Source organism: Trichechus manatus, unplaced genomic scaffold, assembly GCF_000243295.1.
Source record: "Trichechus manatus latirostris isolate Lorelei unplaced genomic scaffold, TriManLat1.0 scaffold00036, whole genome shotgun sequence".
NCBI lineage: Eukaryota > Metazoa > Chordata > Mammalia > Sirenia > Trichechidae > Trichechus > Trichechus manatus.
This window is the reverse complement of record NW_004443972.1, coordinates 14,421,362-14,442,562: the sequence shown is the minus strand read 5'-3', so window position 1 is coordinate 14,442,562 and position 21,201 is coordinate 14,421,362. Positions and strand designations below refer to the sequence as shown.

The 21,201-nt window shown below is 42.1% G+C and overlaps 1 protein-coding gene across 1 annotated transcript in view; it reads right to left on the bottom strand.

Annotated features, from left to right (window-relative positions):
• The window catches only part of TANC1 (tetratricopeptide repeat, ankyrin repeat and coiled-coil containing 1), a 331,867-nt gene extending 311,028 nt beyond the window's left edge, over positions 1–20,839 (bottom strand). The window contains exon 1 of the mRNA XM_023730416.1: positions 20,764–20,839. The gene's annotated coding sequence lies outside the window, so the exon portion shown is untranslated. The remainder of the gene's footprint in view (positions 1–20,763) is intronic.
• Positions 20,840–21,201: the final 362 nt, after the last annotated feature.

Below are 21,201 nucleotides of genomic sequence, written 5' to 3'. Positions count from 1 at the left end.
GTCTCACCCCTTTGGGAGCAAGGAAGAATGAAGAGAACAAGATACAAGGAAAAGATTAGTCCAAAGGACTAACGGACTACAGCCACCACGGCCTCCACCAGACTAAGTCCAGTACAGCTAGATGGTGTCCGGCCACCACCGACTGCTCTACTGGGATCACAATAGAGGGTCCTGGACAGAGCTGGAAAAGAATATAGAACAGAATTCTGGTACATAAAGGTGGAAATTTGGGGGCTTTGAGGTACTTTTACTGGAAATCCTTAAGTATCAGAAGAGTTTTGATTTCAGGGTTTTTTTTCTGTTACTGAGACGCCAGTAATTTACTTTGAGGAGTCTTTGTAACGGATTTGAAAAACCTTTGAAATATCTAAAGATAGTTTTGAAAGCGAAACTGTGGATTGATACCTGGGATGAATTGGAAATTATTCCATTGTAGATTTCCAAGGAAATGGATTTGAATAAGTAAAATTTAACTCCGTTTGAGGGAAATTTTGTAATGGGAATTTCATATTACAGAAAAAGTCTGACTTATAGACTAAAACATGTTAACTTAAAAAGTGAACATAATTATTTCTAAGTGCAAAAGCTCAGAAACAGTGAGTGGTTCCTAAACTGCAAACAGATGCAGTTGTGAAATTCTTGTTTTTAGGGGTTCTTGAAGCATGTGACTTGAGAGCCTTAGAGTGATTTATCTAAGTAAAGCAGCAATTCTCAAAGTGGGTTGCATGGGAAGTGAATTCAATTGTTCTGTCTCAGATGGCTGCTCGCAAGCTTTTAAGACCCCACATGCTACTCACCAAACTAGGATGTAAAACATTATCCTTATGAACTATATTGTGCCAATTGATGGAGCTGCCCCAAGAGACTATGGTCCTAAACTTTCAAATCTATATGCCTACAGTACACCTGTACACGCATATCCGTATATTCATATGTGTCCTTCTATACCTATATATGCATATATATCTATGTAACCACACATTTTTTTAGTTGTTACTGTTGTTGTAAAATTATATATATTATACCATTTACAAAACTGTCCCTTATTCTTGTGTACTTCTTACTGTCATCATTTACCTTGGTCAAGCTGTGCTGACTTCACCCTTATTTGGTATTGCCTTTCTCATCACCAAAACTAACAAGTGTCCACTGTCTAGAAAGCGATGCCCCCACTTCCTCCCCTTCTCATCCCTGCTAACCACCAAAGAACATTGCCTTCTATATGTATACCTATTCTTGTCTTTTTATAACAGTGAGATCATACAATATTTGTCCTTCTGTGATTGACTGATTTTACTCAGCATAATGTCCTCCAGATTAATCCACATCATATTTTGAAAACTCATTATTATTCCTTAAGGCTAAACAGATTCCATTGTATGTATGTACCACAATTTGTTTATCCATTCATCTCTTGATGGGCACTTAGGTTGTTTCCCGTCTTTTTGCTATTGTGAATAATGCTGCAATAAACATAGGTGTGAATATGTCTATTCGTGTCACTGCTATTAATCAGATCTCTAGGGTATATGCCTAGGAGTCTGATTACTGGATCATAGGGTAATTCTATTTCTATCTTTTTGAAAAAGCACCATACCCTTTTCCACAGAGGCTGAACCAATTTACAATCCCACCAGTAGTGGAGTAGGGTGCCAGTTTCCCCACAACCTTGCCAGCATTTGTTGTTTTCTGTTTTTTCAATCTGTACCATCTTTGGAGGGATGAGATGATATCTCATTGTGGTTTTGACCTGCATCTCTCTAATGGCTAATGAGCATCTTTTCATGTATTTGTTGGCTGCTTGAATGTCCTCTTTGGTGAAGTGTCTGTTCATGACCTTTGCTCATTTTCTCATTAGCAAAGACTTTTTCTTCTACAAGAGTAACGAAGTGAGAGGGCCCCAGATGTGGTGACAGTTGACAGAAGAGAACTCTTCTTGGTTTACCCATAAATGCCAAAAATGCCAAGCCTATAAAAATGTCTATTTAAGTAGCCTACAAACTGTTCCTTCACTTCTCCTGTTCAAGACTTAGGATATATCACTTCTACTTTACGTGGATCTTTGATAAACAGGGCATGAAACTATATGGAGAATTCCCCTCCTCCTCCCCCTTCCTGAGGATCTGAGGCTCTTAGGGAAACAATGACCCCTCTTCACCCTAGGGAAGCTGCTTTCCTGATTGGAAATACCACAGTTCATAGATAACCACAGAGGTAATGTCTTGAGTATGGCACTAGACTTACTCTAGCTAAATAAAATAAAGTTTATTGTTGTTCTAAACCACACTCGAACAAAACACTACTGAAGTCTCCACAAGTTCTCATGTTCTCACAGTCTCAGTAAATAAACGGACGTTTTAAATACTGATTTTCATAAAAACAAGACAGTTTGTTAGCAACATCCTGGTGCCAATAATAAATACCATTTTTCTCTAGTTCCTTCTTCTCTATAAATTACCATCTAAAAACAGCTCACCTGTTTGTTCAAAATATCTAGTATAAGCATCTAATTGTTTTAATATAAGCAATCAACTATCTATACAGATTACCTTGAAATCAAGATCTTATTTAGACTTCTGTAACAAGTACATTATAATTAGCGATTTTAAAAATACTCACAGAATAAAAACTTTCATTAAACTACTGATCCAGAAAGTTAAATTTTAAAAGATAAATGTATTTGCCAGAATATGGCAAGAGGAGAAAGGAAAAGAAAGCCTTTTCTGGGCAGCTTAGCCAAGTAAGGTGCTAAACACTTTATGTAGACTCTCTCCTTCAGTCCTGTAAAGAATCCCATGAAACAGAAATTACTAACTCATTTTACAGACCAAAAAAAAAAAAGGTCAAGTAAATTGTCCAGAGCCACACACAAAAACCAAGGTTCATCTGGCTTCAAAGGTCATGCTTTTTTCACTATATCATATATGGTGTATTTACATTTCAAAAGGGGAAGAAGGAGGAAAAAAAAAGGAATGTGTAGGTGTCTGTGTGTGTACACGCACACACACACACACACACACACACACACACACACACACACACACATATATATATATATATTTTTAAAGGTCCCTGGGTAGCACAAGCAGTTTGGAATCAGCTGCTAACCTAAAGATTGGCAGTTTGAACCCACCCTGCCACTCTGCAGAAGAAAGGCCTAGCGAACTACTTTCATAAAGAACACAGCCAAGAAAACCCTATGGGGCAGCTCTACTCTGTAACACACAAGGTCACCGTGAGTGAGAACTAACTTGACAGCAGTGAGTATTTCAGGTATATTTTTCATGTACTACTATAGTACAAAGTACCTACTCTGTCCACAGCACCTTATTATTCACAACAGACAAATTTAAATGTATAAAACAGTGTCCCTCTAAGGCATTAAATACAAGAATGTGCTGGGAAATGCCTATGATAGTTACTACTGATCACACAAGGCTATTTCATACATACCAAGTTATTCTTTATTGAAACACAAAAAAATTCCTTTAAGTTTAATTTTTCCCAGACATACAACAAGCACTGGGAAGGAAATCAGGGGGAAAAAAATTTAAGTGGCACATGATGTTAAAAAAGTCTTCACAGGAATTTTTATTTATATGTCTGAGTTTCCAAGACAATGTACATATAATATTACTACCCTAAGGATATACCTAAATTTATAGCTGTACTTCAAATTAGCAAAGCATTTGTCAAAATAGTATTCTGTTAAAAATTTATACAGTATAGGTAATATTAGTGCATATTCCTAAATTAACAGGCTTAAAAATAAGTCGTTACATAATAGTATTTAATCATCACAACTCAGATACCCTGTCATTCTGAATAAAATTCAACTACCAAATGTTTAACACCAAGCCATTTTACCGAAGAGACACATGGTTTACAATCTTAAGATAAACCGAAAACAGGTATGCATTTAACCATGCCAACTATTAAGGATACTTACTTGTTTCCAACCACACCTGGAATAAATTCAACTTGCATCCCCTTGATATACTAATAAGATGAATTTCCAAACAAACTCTAAGCCATTATTGTATTTTTGTTTTAAGTTACTCTCTATGAATTGCTAAACTTAAATGCCTGTCCCAAATCACAGGGGTGGGAAAAAAAAAAAAGAAAACCATAGCCTAGGACCAACTCTTGCCAAAATATTTAACCTGAATCTAATCATCCCTTTAGCCCTAACCTCTAGTTTACAGGAAATACAGGGGACAAAGGAACAAGGTAAATGACACCACAAGGAAGCAAACAAATTCAGAATATGGGCCATTCTACAAGGTCTTCCAAAAGCCAGGAGAAAGCAAGTGAGCTACAGTGAGAACGCAACAGAGTGTAAGTGGGAGCAGGAATGTGAGAGAGAGAGAAAGAGAGAGAGAGCGTGCGCGAGCGAGAGAGGTGAAAGTATTCTTCCACATTTAAAAAGACCAAAGGAACAAACAAACCCACAATGCAATAACTGAACCTCAAATGAATACTGATTCAAAAAACAAAAATATGACAAATGACATTTGGGGGACAATTAGATGATACTAAGAAATTATTTTTGATTTTAGAAGTGATAATGGCACAGCGATTATGCTATTGCTGCTGTTGTTGTTTTTTTAAGTCCTTAGTTAGAAAGGAATAAAATTTATCCAGTGACATTACATGGTATCTGGGGTTTGCTTTAAAATATTTCAGCAAATTGAACAAACTAACATACATTATTCTCTGGCCACAAGAGGCTTTGCAAAAGAGCATCTGCAGTTCAATGACTTTGAGAAGTATTAAATAACCTAGTTCCCTTCAAGGAGATTCAGAATGAACATTAGAACTAACGATGCTCAAAAGTCTTGCAGTTAAAAACAAAAACACCTGGTTTACTTTGGTTAGCCAGATTTTACCACTTATTTGACAATACAACCTTTTTTCCCTGCAAAAACCAGTTGCTGTTGAGTTGACTCTGACTCATGGCAACCTCGTGTGTCAGAGTAGAACTATGTTCCATACGGTTTTCAATGGCTAGTTTTTCAGAAGTAGACTGCTAGGCCTTTCCTCGGAGGCGCCTCTGGGTGGACTGCAGTCTGCAACCTTTTGGTTAGCAGTCAAGTGCATTAACAGTTTGCACCACGAAGGGACTCCCATTCCTACAGAAAAGAAAACAAACCTGTTGTCGTTGAATCAATTCCGACTCACGGAGACTCCATGTGTTACAGAGCAGAACCGCTCCATAGGGTTTTCTTGGCTGTAATCTTTATGGAAGCAGATCAACAGGCCTTTCTTTCGAGGTGCCACTGGGTGGTTTGAACTGACAACCTTTAGGTTAGTAGTCAAGGACAAACCGTTGGCACCACCCAGGGACCTTACTTTTCCTGCATAAAACCTATTAACTTCTTCAGAATTCACTTCCCATGCAACCCACTTTGAGAATGGCTGCTTTACTTAGATAAATCACTCTAAGGCTCTCAAGTCACATGCTTCAAGAACCCCTAAAAACAAGAATTTCACAATTGCATCTGTTTGCAGTTTAGGAACCACTCACTGTTTCTGAGCTTTTGCACTTAGAAATAATTATGTTCACTTTTTAAGTTAACATGTTTTAGTCTATAAGTCAGACTTTTTCTGTAATATGAAATTCCCATTACACAATTTCCCTCAAACGGAGTTAAATTTTACTTATTCAAATCCATTTCCTTGGAAATCTACAATGGAATAATTTCCAATTCATCCCAGGTATCAATCCACAGTTTCGCTTTCAAAACTATCTTTAGGTATTTCAAAGGTTTTTCAAATCCGTTACAAAGACTCCTCAAAGTAAATTACTGGCGTCTCAGTAACAGAAAAAAAAAAAAACCCTGAAATCAAAACTCTTCTGATACTTAAGGATTTCCAGTAAAAGTACCTCAAAGCCCCCAAATTTCCACCTTTATGTACCAGAAGTGGTCCTATCTCTTAGAAACCAGAAGTCCTTTTGGGTGCTTCAACAATTAGATCACAAGATAGATTCACCTTATCATGAATTCTACTTACTCCAGGGCTAAAAGCTTTATGGCAAGCTTTCAACTAATATCTCTAATTTGAGAAAAATTATATTCTATTCCATTTAAGCTCTAACATGTAAAAATTCTTTGGAAATGCAGTTAAAAGAAAACAATAGTGGCTAAGAAAGAAATCTAAGCTCTAAGTCACTGCCAAAGAAAAACAACAAAATTTGATGCCTCCTCTGCCATTTACGGAGCCCTGGTGGCGCAGTGGCTAAGAGCTCAGCTGCTAACCAACAGGTCAGCAGTTTAAGTCCACCAGCAGCTCCCTGGAAACCCTATGGGGCAGTTCTACTCTGTCCTACAGGATCACTCTGAGTCAGAATCGACTCGACAGTAACTGGTTTGGTTGGTTGGGTTTTTTTCGGGGGGATGGGGTGGGTGGTGGAGTAGTTAAGAGCTCGGGTGCTAACCAAAAGACTGGCAGTTCAAATTCACCAGCCGCTCCTTGGAAACCCTATGGGGCAGTTCTACTCTGTCCTATAGGGTCACTATGAGTTGGAACCGACTCAACAGCAATGGGTTTGGTTTGGTTTTGCAATTTACAACACTCAAAACATTTTCATACACATTCTGTCATTTGACCCCTCAAAACCCTGGGAGAGATGTCTGTTTTCCATCATTATTGCATATATCTAACATGGTTCAACTTTAAAATTAACAAGTTGTCAACCCTCAATTATCCATTCCATGGAAGGAATACTGGCATAGAGAATTTGATTCAGTTATTGTACTCAGAAAGCCCATCACCTCACATTTCCCAACAGGAATGTTCAGTCCAGACCCTACTACAGGGAATAGCTTCCATGATTTTGCTTGGTGGTACGTGCAGACAGATAACCATCCACAGGCATTCAGATTTTCAGACATCTGATCCATCAGGCCTTTTCTGTTATACAAGGTGAGAAGTTTCTTTGACTTCACTGTGCTTGTCTATGATTGTCCAGTCATGCTTTTGCACCATGTTTTTACATGATTATGGTGCACATACATGTTGTAGCATGTATCAGGACTTCCCATTTTAACCCATGTCAGGGTTCCCACATGAAAGAAGAACGTGTAACTGTAGGCAGCATGTGTGAGCACAGACAAAACAGCTCTGGAATAAAACTGACTCAGGTTGGAAGCCTGGATCCCCCTATATTCAGATTCATTACATGTATGTGGAGCTGTCTACATTCCTAAGGTTGCTGAGGGCTGGAGATGAGAGAACCTTACCACAGTAACTGGCACAGAGCTGGTAGTTAACAACTGTGGGTTCTCTGCCTCTCTCCCTTTCTCCCAGAAGGGGAAACAAGGGATATAAAAAAAAATGACTCAGGAAACACAAGACCTTTACCATCAAGATGCCTACTATCCCCGGAAAGCATGGCCCCCAGATTCTCTATCAGCCCAGAACTAAAACAATTTCCGAGGCCAACTCTTCAGACAGGGATTGGACTGGACGGTGGAACATAAAATAATACTCGTGAGGAATGTGCTTCTTAGCTCAAGTAGATACAACAGACTAAACGGGCAGCTTCTGTCCGGAGGTAAGATGGGAAGGCAGAGAGGGTTAGGAGCTGGTTCAATGGACATGGGGAATCAGAGGTGGAAAGGAGGAGGGTGCTTTCACAGTAAGGGGAGAGCAATTAGGGTCACATAGCAATGTATGTATAAATTTTTGTATGCGAGACTAACTTGAAATGTAAACTTCATTTAAACTACAACAATTAAAAAAAAGAAGCAGCAGCAGCCTACTGTCCATAGTCACAGCTAACTGGCCAACAACTTAATAATAAAAGGCATAAAAGAGAAAAATATAATGAATTTACAAGCAACATGTTGTGGGGATTAAAAGGAAAGAATCGTTTAAATGTGGAAGTTGGAGAGAGAATCAGAAAAAAATGTTCATGAGGAAGAAGTATTTATTTGAGCTAGGCCTTCAGTGGTGGGAAGGGAAGAAGAGTCTCATCAGAGACAAAGCTGAAAGAAAATATGTGACAGTTGGAAAATAGGCAGGAGCTCAGCAGCATTAGCAGAAACATGGAGAGGATAGCTGGGTCTGGAGAGGAAAATTAGGGACAAGATTGCAGAGGATCTTGAAAGCAATGAATAAAACAGGGACAGCCATCTAAGATACATCTATTGGACCCATCCCATCTGGAGCAAAGGAGAATGAACAAACCTAAAGACACAAGGGAAATATTACCCCAAAAGACTAAAGGACCACATGAACCACAGCCTCCACCAGCCTGAGCCCAGAAGAACTAGATGGTGCCTAGCTACCACCACTGACCACCCTGACAGGGATCACAATGAGAGTCCAGACAGATCAAGCAAAACATGTCGAACAACATTCAAATTCACAAAAAGACCAGACTTACTGGTCTGACAGAGACTGGAAGAGCCCCCGAGACTATGGCCCCGAGACACTCTGTTAATTCAGAACTGAAGCCACTCCAGAAGTCCACTTTTCAGACTAATATTACAAACACCAACAAATATGAGGAATGTGCTTCTTAGTTCAATCAAATACACAAGACCAAACGGACAACTCTTGACCAAAAGCAAGATGAGAAGGCAGGAAGGAACAGGGAACTGGATGAATGGACAAAGGGAACCCAGGGTGGAAAGGAAGAGACTGCTGACACACTGCGGGGATTGCAACCAATGTCACAAAACAATATGTGTGTAATTTTTTGAATGACAAACTAACTTGAGTTGTAAACATTCACCTAAAGCACAATAAAACTAAAAAATAAAGGGAGCAGATTAGGCACATAAGCAAGGAAGCACAAATAGGGAGAGATTGACGCCACCCGGAGATCACCAAGGAACCCAGGAAGAGAAGATGAAAGAGATAAGGATTTTCCCAAAGCAGACAGAGCCAGTGCCCTGAATTTGGACTTCTAGCCCTCTAACCTGTGAGAAAATAAATTTGTTTGCTAAAGTCACTGTGATGGTTAAGACTGTGTGTCAACTTGCCTAGGCCATAATTCTCAGTGTTTACATGTGATCACCCCCATAATGGGATCTGCTGTGAGTAGCCAATCAGCTGAAAGAGAATGTCCTTGGGTGTGTAGCCTGAATCTGAATATAAGTAGACGTTCTGGCTTTTGCCCTCCCTGGATCCTGCAGCTGCCGCTTGTTCGTCTGACCTCCAGTTCTTGAGCTAGCAGCTTACCTGTCGATCTTGGGATTCGTCGACCTTCACAGCCTGTAAGCAAGAGCCTTGCTCTCCGACCTGCTTATCTTGGGTTCACCACCCCTGTGGCTGTACAAATCAGGAGAAGCCTCTATCCTGATACACAGATTTGAGATATTCCAGCCTCTACAATCTCATGAGCTGTTTCCTTTTTATGTAAATCTGTCTCTCTCTCTCTCTCCATATATATATGTATATATATATATTTATACACTTTACTGGTTTTGCTTCTCTAGAGAACCCAGACTAAGACAGTCATCCACTTGTGATATTTCTGGTATAGCAGCACTATTAAGACACTTCTATTCATTCCTTCTCTTTTTGTTATGAGGTCAGATTGATATTTTATAAATGCAAACTTGATCATTTGACTCCTGTTCTTACAACACTTGAATAAATTTCCACCACTCTTAAGATAAACAACCAAACTTTAAACAGGTCCAAAAGGTATGGCTTGGCTTCGCCCCATCTCTCCACGTGGGACTCATGCCAGTTTTCCCAATCATTTTCTATGCCCTTGCTACACTGCCTTCCACCAACTATGTTCCCTCCTCCTACAGGCTCTCACGCATGTTTTTTTATTTTTTTAGTCAGCAATGCTATTCTCCCACTTCTTCACCCAGATGCCTCATACATTCTTCAGATGAGACCCAAACATTACTTTCTCAGGGAAGACTACCCTGTCACTGAGGGCTATGTCCTCCCACAGCACTGTGTAACTGTCCTTTATGATGCTCACCTCTGTAATCGGACATGTTTTACGGGTGATACACCGACCAATGTCTTTTTGCCCTAACTCTAATGCAAGGTTCATGAGAACAAAGTGTCCACCTTTGCTCTCCATTGTACTCCCAGTGAGTGGGGTGTAGTGTTTGACCCATGGGAAACTCTCAATAAATATTAATAGACTGATAGAATGCGTGAGCAATTACAAAATGGGAGGTGGGGTGAAGAATTACACTACCCAAAGAATTCCCTCTTTTTTTTTCAGTCTTTCTTTTTTGTCTATTCCTAGGAAGGTAACCTTTAAATTCTTAGCATTTGAATAATTAGAGTGTTTTTGTAAAAAGGAGTCCCGCCCATGGTCTCGGGGAACATCTAGCTCAATTGGCATGACACTACTTATAAAGATAATGCTCTACATTCTACCTTGGTGAGTAGTGTCTGGGGTCTTAAAAGCCTGTGAGCGGCCATCTAAGATACTCCACTGGTCTCATCTCTTCGGGAGCAAGTGAGAATGAAGAGAACAGGATACAACGAAAAGATTAGTCCAAAGGACTAATTGTCCACAGCTACCAAGACCTTCACCGGACTGAGTCCAGTACAGCTAGATGGTGCCCGGCTACCACCGCTGACTGCTCTGACCAGGATCACAACAGAGGGTTCTGGACAGAGCTGGAGAAGGATGTAGAGCATAATTCTAACTCACAAAAAAAAAGAAAAAAGACCAGATTTACTGGCCTAAAGGAGACTGGAGAAACCCCGAGAGTATGGCCCCCAGACACCCTTTTAGCTCAGTGGTAAAGTTACCTTCAATGTTCACTGATCAGCCTGCGAGTGGACAGCCCCGTAAAACCAAATGAGACTAACGAGGTACAGGAGTCCAGTGACAAGGCCCAGAAGGCGGAAGGGGAGTAGGAAGCTGATGATAGGGAACACAAAATAGAGTAAGGATATTGTTGATGTGTTGTGAGATTGTTAACCATTGTCATAGGGCAACATTTGTATTAACTGTCAAATGGGAGACTATTATGTCCTGTAAGCCTTCATCTTAAGTGAGAATAACAGCATAATTAGAAGAGCGTAGTCAATGTCACTTAAATGTGTATGTAAAAAAAATTTTTGAAATGGCGTATCTTTGGCTATGTGTATTTTCACCAAAAAAAAAAAAAAAAAAAAGTTGAGTATTTAGAGGGTTAAAATGTTGTGGGGTTGTTAACCAATGTCATAAAACAGCATGTGTGTTACTGTTACATGAGAAACTATCTGTTCTGTAAGCCTTCACCTGAAGTACAATAAAATATTAAAAAAAAAAAAAGGAGTCCCGCTGGCGCAGTGGTTAAGCGCCCGGATGCTAACCAAAAGGTCAGCTGTTGAAACCTACCAGCCGCTCCGTGAGAGAAAGATGTAGCAGTCTGCTTTCATAAAGATTATTACAGCCTTGGAAACCCTATGGGCCAGCAGTAAGTCCCTATAGGTCTCTAGGAGTCAGAATTTACTCAAACGTAACAGGTCTGGGGTTTTTTTTGGTTGTTAATTATCTGGACCACACCAGATAGTTTATGCTAATGAGATGACTCTTGACGGTGGGCTGTGTGTGTGTGTTAGGTGCGAAGAGTCGCTTCTGACTCATAGCGACCCTATGTACAACAGAACGAAACATTGCCCAGTCCTGCGCCATCCTCACAATTGTTATTATGCTTGAGCCCATTGTTGCAGCCACTGTGTCAATCCATCTTGTTGAGGGTCTTCCTCTTTTTTGGTGACCCTCTACTTTACCAAGCATGATGTTCTTCTCCAGGAACTTGTCCCTCCTGATAACATGTCCAAAGTATGTGAGACGTAGTCTCATCATCCTTGCTTCTAAGGAGCATTCTGGCTGTACTTCTTCCAAGACAGATTTGTTTGTTCTTTCGGTGGTCCATGGTGTATTCAATATTCTTCACCAACACCATAATTCAAAGGGATCAATTCTTCTTTGGTCTTCCTTATTCACTGTCCAGCTTTTGCATGCATAGGAGGCAACTGAAAACACCACGGCTTGGGTCAGGCACGCTACAGTCTTCAAGGTGACATCTTTGCTTTCTAACACTCTAAAGAGGTCTTTGCAGCAGATCTGCCCAATGCAATGCCCTGTTTGATTTTCTGACTGCTGCTTCCGTGGATGCTGATTATGGATCCAAGTAAAATGAAATCTTTGACAACTTCAATTTTTTCTCCGTTTATCAATATGTTGCCTATTGGTCCAGTTGTGGTCACCAGAAAAATTCACCAGGTGTTATTAGTCCAACTTCTGGGCATAAGGAAAACTAGAGACTGAGCTTAATCATGTGGGCAATGAGTCGATCAATTATGACTATGTAAAGAAACCCAATAAATACTTTAGACACCAAAGCTCAAGGGAGTTTTCTGGTTGGTGATAAACATTAACAAATTAGGAAGGTAATGCATATCCGGGGACACAGAAGCTCTGTGCTGGAGGTCTCTCCCCATGTATTTCTTCTTTTGTGTATTTTTTGCTATAATAAAACTGTAAGTATAAATAAATAAAAGGGGGACTACCACCACTCGTATCTGTCCTTGCATCAGGTATGGTGCTTTCAGCTGCAAGTAACAACAAACTAGAAGACTAGAAGCGGCTTGATCGTATTGGTGGTTCAGTGGTAGAATTCCTGCCTTCCACGCAGATCCGGGTTACATTCCCAGCCAATGCGCCTTAGGCACAGTCACCACCTATCTGTCAGTGGAGGCTTGCATAGTGCTATGATGCTGAATAGGTTTCAGCAGAGCTTCCAGACTAAGATGGGCTAGGAAGAAAGGCGTGACGATCTACTTCCAAAAATCAGCCAATGAAAACCCAATGGATCACAATAGTCTGATCTGCAACTAATCATGAGGATGGCATGGGACCAGGCAGCACTTTGTTCCATTGTGTATGGGGTGGCCGTGAGTCAAGGGCCAACTCAATGGCACCTAACAACTATATAAGCAGCTAAAACTGTGTTCTCAAAACCTTTTTCATCATGCAGTCTTATCATTACAAAAAATGAACATATACCCCCAACATGTAGGTAGTAACTGTGCATGAGCTGTATTGCCTAGGAATGGAACCCAGGTCTCCCGCATGGGAGGCAAGAATTCTACCACTGAACCACCAGTATTATCAAGCTGCTTCTAGTCAAGTGTTTTTTGTTACTTGCAGCTGAAAGCACCATACCTGATGCAAGGACAGACACAGGTGGTGGTGGTCCCCCTTTTATTTATTTTTTAAATGCTTACAATAAGTTTTATTACAGCAAAAAGTACACAAAAGAAGAAATACCTAGGGAGAGACCTCCAGCACAGAGCTTCTGTGTCCCCAGGGATGCGTTACTCTCCTGATTCGTCCGCATTTATCACCAACCAGAAAACTCCCTCGAGCTTTGGTGTCCAGAATATGTATTGGATTTCTTTACATAGTCATATACATATAAATTCTCTATGTATAAAACACTATAGTTATGAGTTACATGTATCTACTAATGTAGTGTGTACATTATAAAACATCCATAAAAACTTTTCAAACAATGAGAAAGATTCAAACAGTATTTTAAAATTTATTTTCTTTATTAATAGTACAAATTCGTAAATAATATTTATGCCATCTTCTTGTCAAATTTAATTTAAAGATCATTTTTTTAACCTCACAACGTGACCTTTTCTTTTTCTTTTATACTTACGTCAGTATGGTTACTCCACACTTTGCAAGAATCTTTTAAATCCACCTGCCCATTTCGTGGGGGTCAGTTTAGTTAAAATCAGATAATATAATCTATAAATCCATTCAAACGGACAGAGTTCACAAAAGGCAAGGATAAGAATGAGGGTACCTTTGTCAATTCTACTAGGTTGTAAAATGTCCACTCTTCTTTCAGGCAACCTCATATAATCTAAGTAACAGAAGACAGTCAGATATACCAAACAGCGTCAACCTATAAACAGCTGCCATCATTTTAAGGTTGACTCATGGTGACCCCATGTGTGTCAGTGCAGAACTGTGCTCCATATGGTTTTCAATGGCTGATTTCCCAGAAGTAGATGGCTAGGGCTTTTTTCCTAGGCACCTCTCTTGATGGGCTTGAACCACCAACTTTTCAGTTAGCAGCTGAACCTACTAACCATTTACACCACACAGGGACTCTCAAATATTAAACCTGTTGCCGTCGAGTTGATTCCAACTCATAGCAATCCTATAGGACAGAGTAAAACTGCCCCATAGGTTTGCCAAGGAGAGGGTGGTGGATTCAAACTGCCAACCTTTTGTTAGCAGCCAAGCTCTTAACCACTGTGCCATCAGGGCTTCTGTTAAGTATTAGTCAAGTTTTGTTTTTTGTTTTTTTTTCTAGATAAAGGTCTATTATTTTCTTTTCTCCCACTACTGGATGATCTAACACCCCACTTTGGAGATTACTGTTTTAAACAATGATAAAAATATTTTTTCTCACATAATAAAGAGTGGTTACTGAGTAAGAGTGGTTCCACGGTTGGTTAATTCAGTGGCTCAAAAAAGTCACTGTGGTCTTAGGCACCTTCCATCTTTGTACTTTGCAATTATGTATCAATTTTTTCTCTTTTGCTAACAACTTTATGATCTCAATATGGAAAGACCCAATAGACGTCATACACCTATTTGTTAACTAGTCACTGGCAATAGGTATGGCATACTAAAGTTGACTTGGCTTAATCAACATTCACTCCCTGGAGCAGGCAACATGCCCAGCTTACCCCAAAGTATGTGGTCAATGGAAACCTAATCAAAATCAGGGTTGTTATCAAGTAATGTGATAAATTATTACAGCAATGGCCCCATATGAATCATGTAACCACCTGTGACATGAGTGTACCTAGGCCCAGGCAGAAGAATCATCCAGCTGGGCCCAGATCCAATTTCTGAATCCCAACCAATGCCACAAGAAGGAAGGGGGACAAAACACGGAATGGCTGCTGTTGGGCAACCAACAATCCCTGCACTGCACTATATGTATATAGGACAATGGAAGGTGAAAGAACTATACTGTTTCATTTCTACAGATTTTTTTTTAATTCAAAACATCTAGTTCAGAGTCAGCAAGCACTCGATAAACATTAATAACTGATGATACTAATCCCAAGTAATTCAGAATGAAGCACAGCAGAGAGCGGGAAGTATAACGGGTTACATGAGAATAATGACCACCTCCAAGTTTTTAGCAGTAATTCAATACTCCATTACACAAGTGCCTGTGTATGCAGCAATTCAGATACCCACAGAATGTGGAAAAGACTGTGATCTCTCAACACTACAGGGGTGTGCATCACGAGACTATTAAAAATGTTCATATCCTTCAGCATATTGGTATGCTGTTGTTATGGCCCAGCAATACCACTTTGGGAAATATGTACTGCAGTAGGCAGCTAACTCTTCTTGTTTACCCAGCTTCCTCCATCTTTCTTTAACAATAACCCCTTTCTTTGTGGGATACTTTGTCTTCCCCACAGTCCCACATAGTGGGTCTAATGGGTGCTGCCAACGATAATTCTTCTTTGGCTGGCATCAGGCCAATTAGGGTTGTCCCAAAATGGAACTATGTGATGTAAGGCTTTGGAACTACCAACAGCCAGATAACTTCTGTGGGCTAGGCACTGTGCTAGGCTCTGGTGATTTAATGATGAGTAAATCAGATCTGAGCCAAAGGGCTCTTACAATCTAAGAGAGAGTTCTTTCCAAATATACCTAAACATCAAAATGGAATTGTTTAAACAAATTATGGCACCATATGTAATGGATTCATTAAACAGCCATTAAAACAGTGCCAAAGAAGAATGTGTATGGATAAGACGGGGGAAAAGCACATTATGTAAGTATATACTATATACTGTATACATAACATCATATACACTCTTGAATGTATATTTTTCACAGTTCTTCAAAAGCACAGGTAAAATGGGGTTCTATCTTTGCATGAATATACAGACATGAAAAGATCATAATCAAGTGTATCTTAGAGACCACCCCACCCTCCTACCTCCATCTCACTGAGGTAATAAGCCACTGTTCACGACAGACGTGTAACCCTAGGTATATTGGAGTGGGGCAAGGAAGGTGGTGAGTCACTGTGGCCCAAGGCTATATGGCTGAACATCCTGGGCTCACATCTATCTACAACTGCACCTGGAAGATTCGTACCAATAAATTCCCTCATGTTAGTGGCCAAATCTGTGCTAAAATCCAGGGACTATGGATTGCCACCCTCGGCAACACTTTCCTTGCCCTCAGTATTACTGTCTACTCTCCAGAATAGTCCCCTTGATCACACAGCCACACCTGCAGAAGCCTCTAAAGACAACCCCTACCCTGGAAGGACACCCTCCACCAGTAACAGAGCCAAACCAAACCAGGAGGCCAACCTTCACTCTCCAAAAGATGTTTCCAGAAAGCCTTTTTAATCAAAATTCCCCTCTATCATTCAAAACTCAAAAGTCATTCTTCTGCTTTGCTGCTCTTGTCCCCTGCTGGTACAGTGATAATAAAGTCTCCCAACTTCGTTAGCAGATACTCCATTGCCATCGACTCGATTCTGACTCATAGTGACCCTATAGGACAGAGCAGAACTGCCCTATAGGGTTTCCAAGGTTGTTATCTTAACATAAGCAGACAGCCACATCTTCCTCCCATGGAGTGGCAGGTGGGTTCAAACCACAGACCTTTCAGTTCATGGCTGAGCACTTAACCACTGCACCACCAGGGCTCCATTCGTTAGCAGATACAGCTTTATAACACTCTCTGGTTCACACAAGGAAATGGCAGCAAATTCAGGTTAACCACAACTCCTTCATAGTCAGTTAATGGGTACTGACCAATACATCCTCTGTTTGAGATTTAAACCCCACTGTTCAACATTTTGAAAAGACAATCCTCTGAGAATAAGTTTTAAAAACTGAAGATGGACAAGCTGCTCAGTCATAAAAGAGTCCATAGCTTACTTAGCACATAATTTTATTTTAGAACCTTTTAAAGAAAATCCACACCAGCTTCGAGATGAGTGTCAAGCTGCACTTAGTGCTCCTAAATAGGCAAGCAGGACACGGCACAAACATTTAGGGACATAGTGAAAAATGGGTCACCTGCAACCCACAAATTCTTTACCATTAAACCAGTAGCATAAAGGAAAGATTTATTTAGCACAGAAAGTGCCTCAGAATCACTTATCCTGACATTAGTAGAAAGAGTCCAGGAACAATGACACAGAAAAAAGGAATATTCATCCAGGCTCTGTAATTAGGTTGAGAGATATCAAGATGAAAGGCAAAGAATATGTTCGTTTCTTTATTTAAAAAGAAAAAAAAAAAAAAAAGGTACAGATTTGAGAAGTGATTTCCTTTAGAATGCTGTCTGGGTTACCAGTCCAGATGATAAATCACACTATACCCTGAAGCCTACTTAATAAAGAAGTTGAAAATAAACAAATGATTCATTTGAAGCATGTGAATTTCTAAAACTCTCTTGGGGGAGAAAGTTTTATTACCACTATTAGTGAGCTGTTTTTTATCCCAGACATCAAAGCATCGATGTTAACCCTGTGGTTCTGAAACCAAAATAACCCATAAATGAAATACTGAGAAACTGCCACATATTAACATCAGTCTGTCAGAATTTTAGCCAATCCTTGTGGCCACAATATCCTCACAGGTGACTCCACGAACAAAGATGCCCGGGGAAGGGAGAAAGGAGAATCAGAAGGCCTAGGTTCAAGTTCAACTCTACTATGTATAGATAATACTAGGCAAACCAATCTAAATCAACAGCCTTTAGTTTACTTAACTGAAGATTCAGGTATAAAATACATAAGCTAAGCACTCGATAAACCCCAAAGCACTATATTTTAATATTACAGCACTGGCTCCCGAATGCCCACACTTCTAGAACGCTTGGAGAGTCTTTAGGATTGAAAGGTAATCCCCATTTTAGGGATGATAAAAATGAGAAAACCAAGGGCCAGGAAGGCTTAAGAACCTTGTACAAAGAACATTTATAAAAATTAGGTGGGATTCAGGAATTTATTTTTTCCGCCACCGAAATATGCATTTAAAAAACAGTTCAAAACAAAATTATTCTAGGCACTAAATTAAATCACTTCCTTTCCCCCAAAATATAACCCTCCGCTTTATTTTGGTTTTGTAAACTTTACTCCTGTAACTTAACAGTTAAACTGAATTTTTTCATTAGCAAGATAAAAATAAAGCCATTTCTCTGACTATGAGACTCACAGCCCACTAGCAACCCGGACAAAACCTTTACAATTGGGTTAGAAATGTCTGTGGAAACACTGACATAACGTTAACCTCCAGCTATGCTGGCAGGCGTTATTATAATATGGATTACAGCTAGACCAGACCAGGGATACTGGTTTAATACTCCCTGGGAGATAAAGAATTAATTAGCAACTCAGAAAAGGACATTGCCTAAAAACAAGACAATTTAATCAAGACAACTCCACTGTCTATAACTGTGCCCTCCATTACCCAATATGGCACCAAATAAACTGTGTGTGGTTAAAGACATAAAATGTTCTTTTTCTCCTGGCTGTTATGGGAAGCAAAAAAGGGCTGACTATGAATCAGTTCTGTTTTAGCTTCACGATGGACATAAATTATGATAATTTTGACATTCTGGTGGTTAACTGAACCAAAAAAAAGCAGGAAAACCAGTGCTTCCAAGTTCCTGCAAAAGTAAGTTTGTGGAACCACAGCTGCAAGACAGGGTCATAAAAGTGACCCTAAATTTATTTCTGGACTTTCCTGCCTCCACTAAAACCAATGACACTATTTCCCATCCCTTATTGTCAAATCGCAACAGTCCGGAAGCCTGGACCTGGTTCACTTGGCAGGTAACAGGAGCAACCCTAGGAGGAAGCCCTGAAGGATGTTAGATACCATATTTCCTTTACTCCCACATACTTTTCATTTTCAAACCGCCAGGATATATTTACAATGCATTCTGGCTGACACCCACCAAGCATTCTGGCTGACACAAACTTTGTGGAAACTGGTATACTCTAGGGAAGGTCTCTTGTGATATCTTTAAGTAGCTTAGATGAGTAAAACATTCAAACAACTACCATAATGAACACCTCTCAGCCGCTCATAAATTCTTTCATTCCCAGCAATCAAGAAGCAGCTGTGAAAATCCAGGCATCTCTTGTCTTCCTGGCAGCAGATCTGAAACACCTCCAGGGACGACCAGAGAAGCTTCAGGACTGCTTTCTTCTCCTTCCCCTCCCCCATCCCAGGAGTGCCAGCCTGGCAGGAATAAAGATGACCCAGGAAGGAAAAAGAGAATAGCGGATCTGGTGAAAGCAAACATGCAGACTCCCTTCATTTCCACTACAGAGAAACAGCAACCCTCAGAGCCAGCTAACCAGCTTTCCCCTTTCCGCCCCCACCCGCACCTCCTCCAAACATACTAACTTCTGCACTGGTGCGTCTAGCATTTCCAGAGTAAGCGACCTCAGCAGTCCTGAGCCCCTTCCTCAAAGATTCTGAACCAGGCACTTCCTTTCCGCGCCAGAGTTGAAGGTCCATTCCGCGTAAGATTCAGCTACCCTTTACCTTGTAACCCACCAGGACGACGCTGCTCCTGGGGTCAAGTTCAAGATGAAGGTGCCCGCCTAGCCTGCCGGAGCACACTCCTGCAGGGAACAGCGCTCCCGAGACGAGTCCCATACTTGAGACATGGGAATCTAGGGGCTGCCAAGAGTGGGCTGGAGGGGGAAGGGTAGGGAGGACTGTCGCCGTCGCCGAGCCCTGAGTCCTCCGTCCTTTTGGCCGTGGCGCCGCATTTCTACCTGGCCACCGCCGCATTTCCTCCCGGAGACTTACACAATAAGCCAAGTAAGTTTTGAGAACGCCGGTCCACAGACATTTTTGTCTGCAAACGGCCACACAATGCCTAGGGCTTCCTTCCCGACCAGCCGTTCCGGAAAGCTGCCGCGCCTAAGTGGGTAGCCCCTTACATTACCAGCGCTGCGCGCTCGTACCCCAACGTCCTCCAGGAAAAATCTGCACCCTGATATGTGTCCTCTGAAAGTGACTACTTTCCACCCTCCAAGAGTAGGGGGACTCACAATCCTGACACAATTCTTATCTCTTTCCTCAGCACCCTTCAAAAGAAAAACACTCAACGTCTAACTCCCACTACCCCCTCCCCCCAAAAAGAACGTGTATATTGATAATCACAACGTTGTTGAAAGCTAAGGAATGCTGGAGACTTTCAGCCCAGAACCGGGACAATAACGGCCCCCCTTAAAACTCACTAGGCAACTTTGCGATCTGCGCGCCCCTACACTCCAGGGGCGCCCCGAGCCGCGCGGTGCTAGGCGCGCCTCTAACCCGCCTCCCCCGCCTAGGTACCAGCCCAGGCCCTTGCCAAGCCCGAAGGCTACAGAGGAGGCGGGAAAGGGGGCGAAGAGGCGCCCCGGGTGGGGGTAGTCCCGAAACTCGAAGTGTGCCCCGGAACCCCAGCTCCGCCGACCCGGTCCGGCGCGGAGGGGAGAGCGCAGGGAAGGCGCGGACTCCCTAGAGCCAACGGGACGAAGGCCGGGGGCACCCAACATGTCCGTGCCTATCCCCGGAAACCTCTCGGGTACGCCCGGCGGAAGAGAAGGGCTCCAGAAACTTTCCCACACGCTTTTCCACGCTCCACATCACCTTCGCCTCCTCTCCGGGACCCTCTCCTCCTCCCCGTACCGGCGGCAGCTGGATCTGCCCGGAACGCACGGAGGCCCGCAGCGTTGCCCGGGCGGCGGGACTTACCAGTCGGGAAAGTTTCCAGCTCCTCAGCGCGGCTTCCCACCCCCAGGGCTGGGCCTCCGGGCGCGGCCGGCAGGGCACTCGGCGGCTGCCTCTTCCAGGCTCCCGAGGCACCCACAGCTCCTGCAGCTGCCACAGCAAAAGCTGCGCTCCAGCCCGTCCCCCCGCCTCGCACGGCCCACCCCGGGGCCTCATTGGCAGCGCGAATCCCCGCCCCCGCGCGTGTTCCCGAAGGCACCTTCCTCTCGCGCGCCCGCCCCAGCCGCGCCTCCGTGCCCCTCCCTGCCCCGGGCTGCAGCGGCTCCCTGGAGGCGCTGGGGTGCGACGCGCGAACTTTCCTTGCGGCTGGGGCTCGACCCCTACGCGGCCCTTCTTTCCCCGCACTGTCCCTGTTAGCTGCGCCCCAGCTGCCCCGGAGGGGAATGGTCACCCGAGGATGCC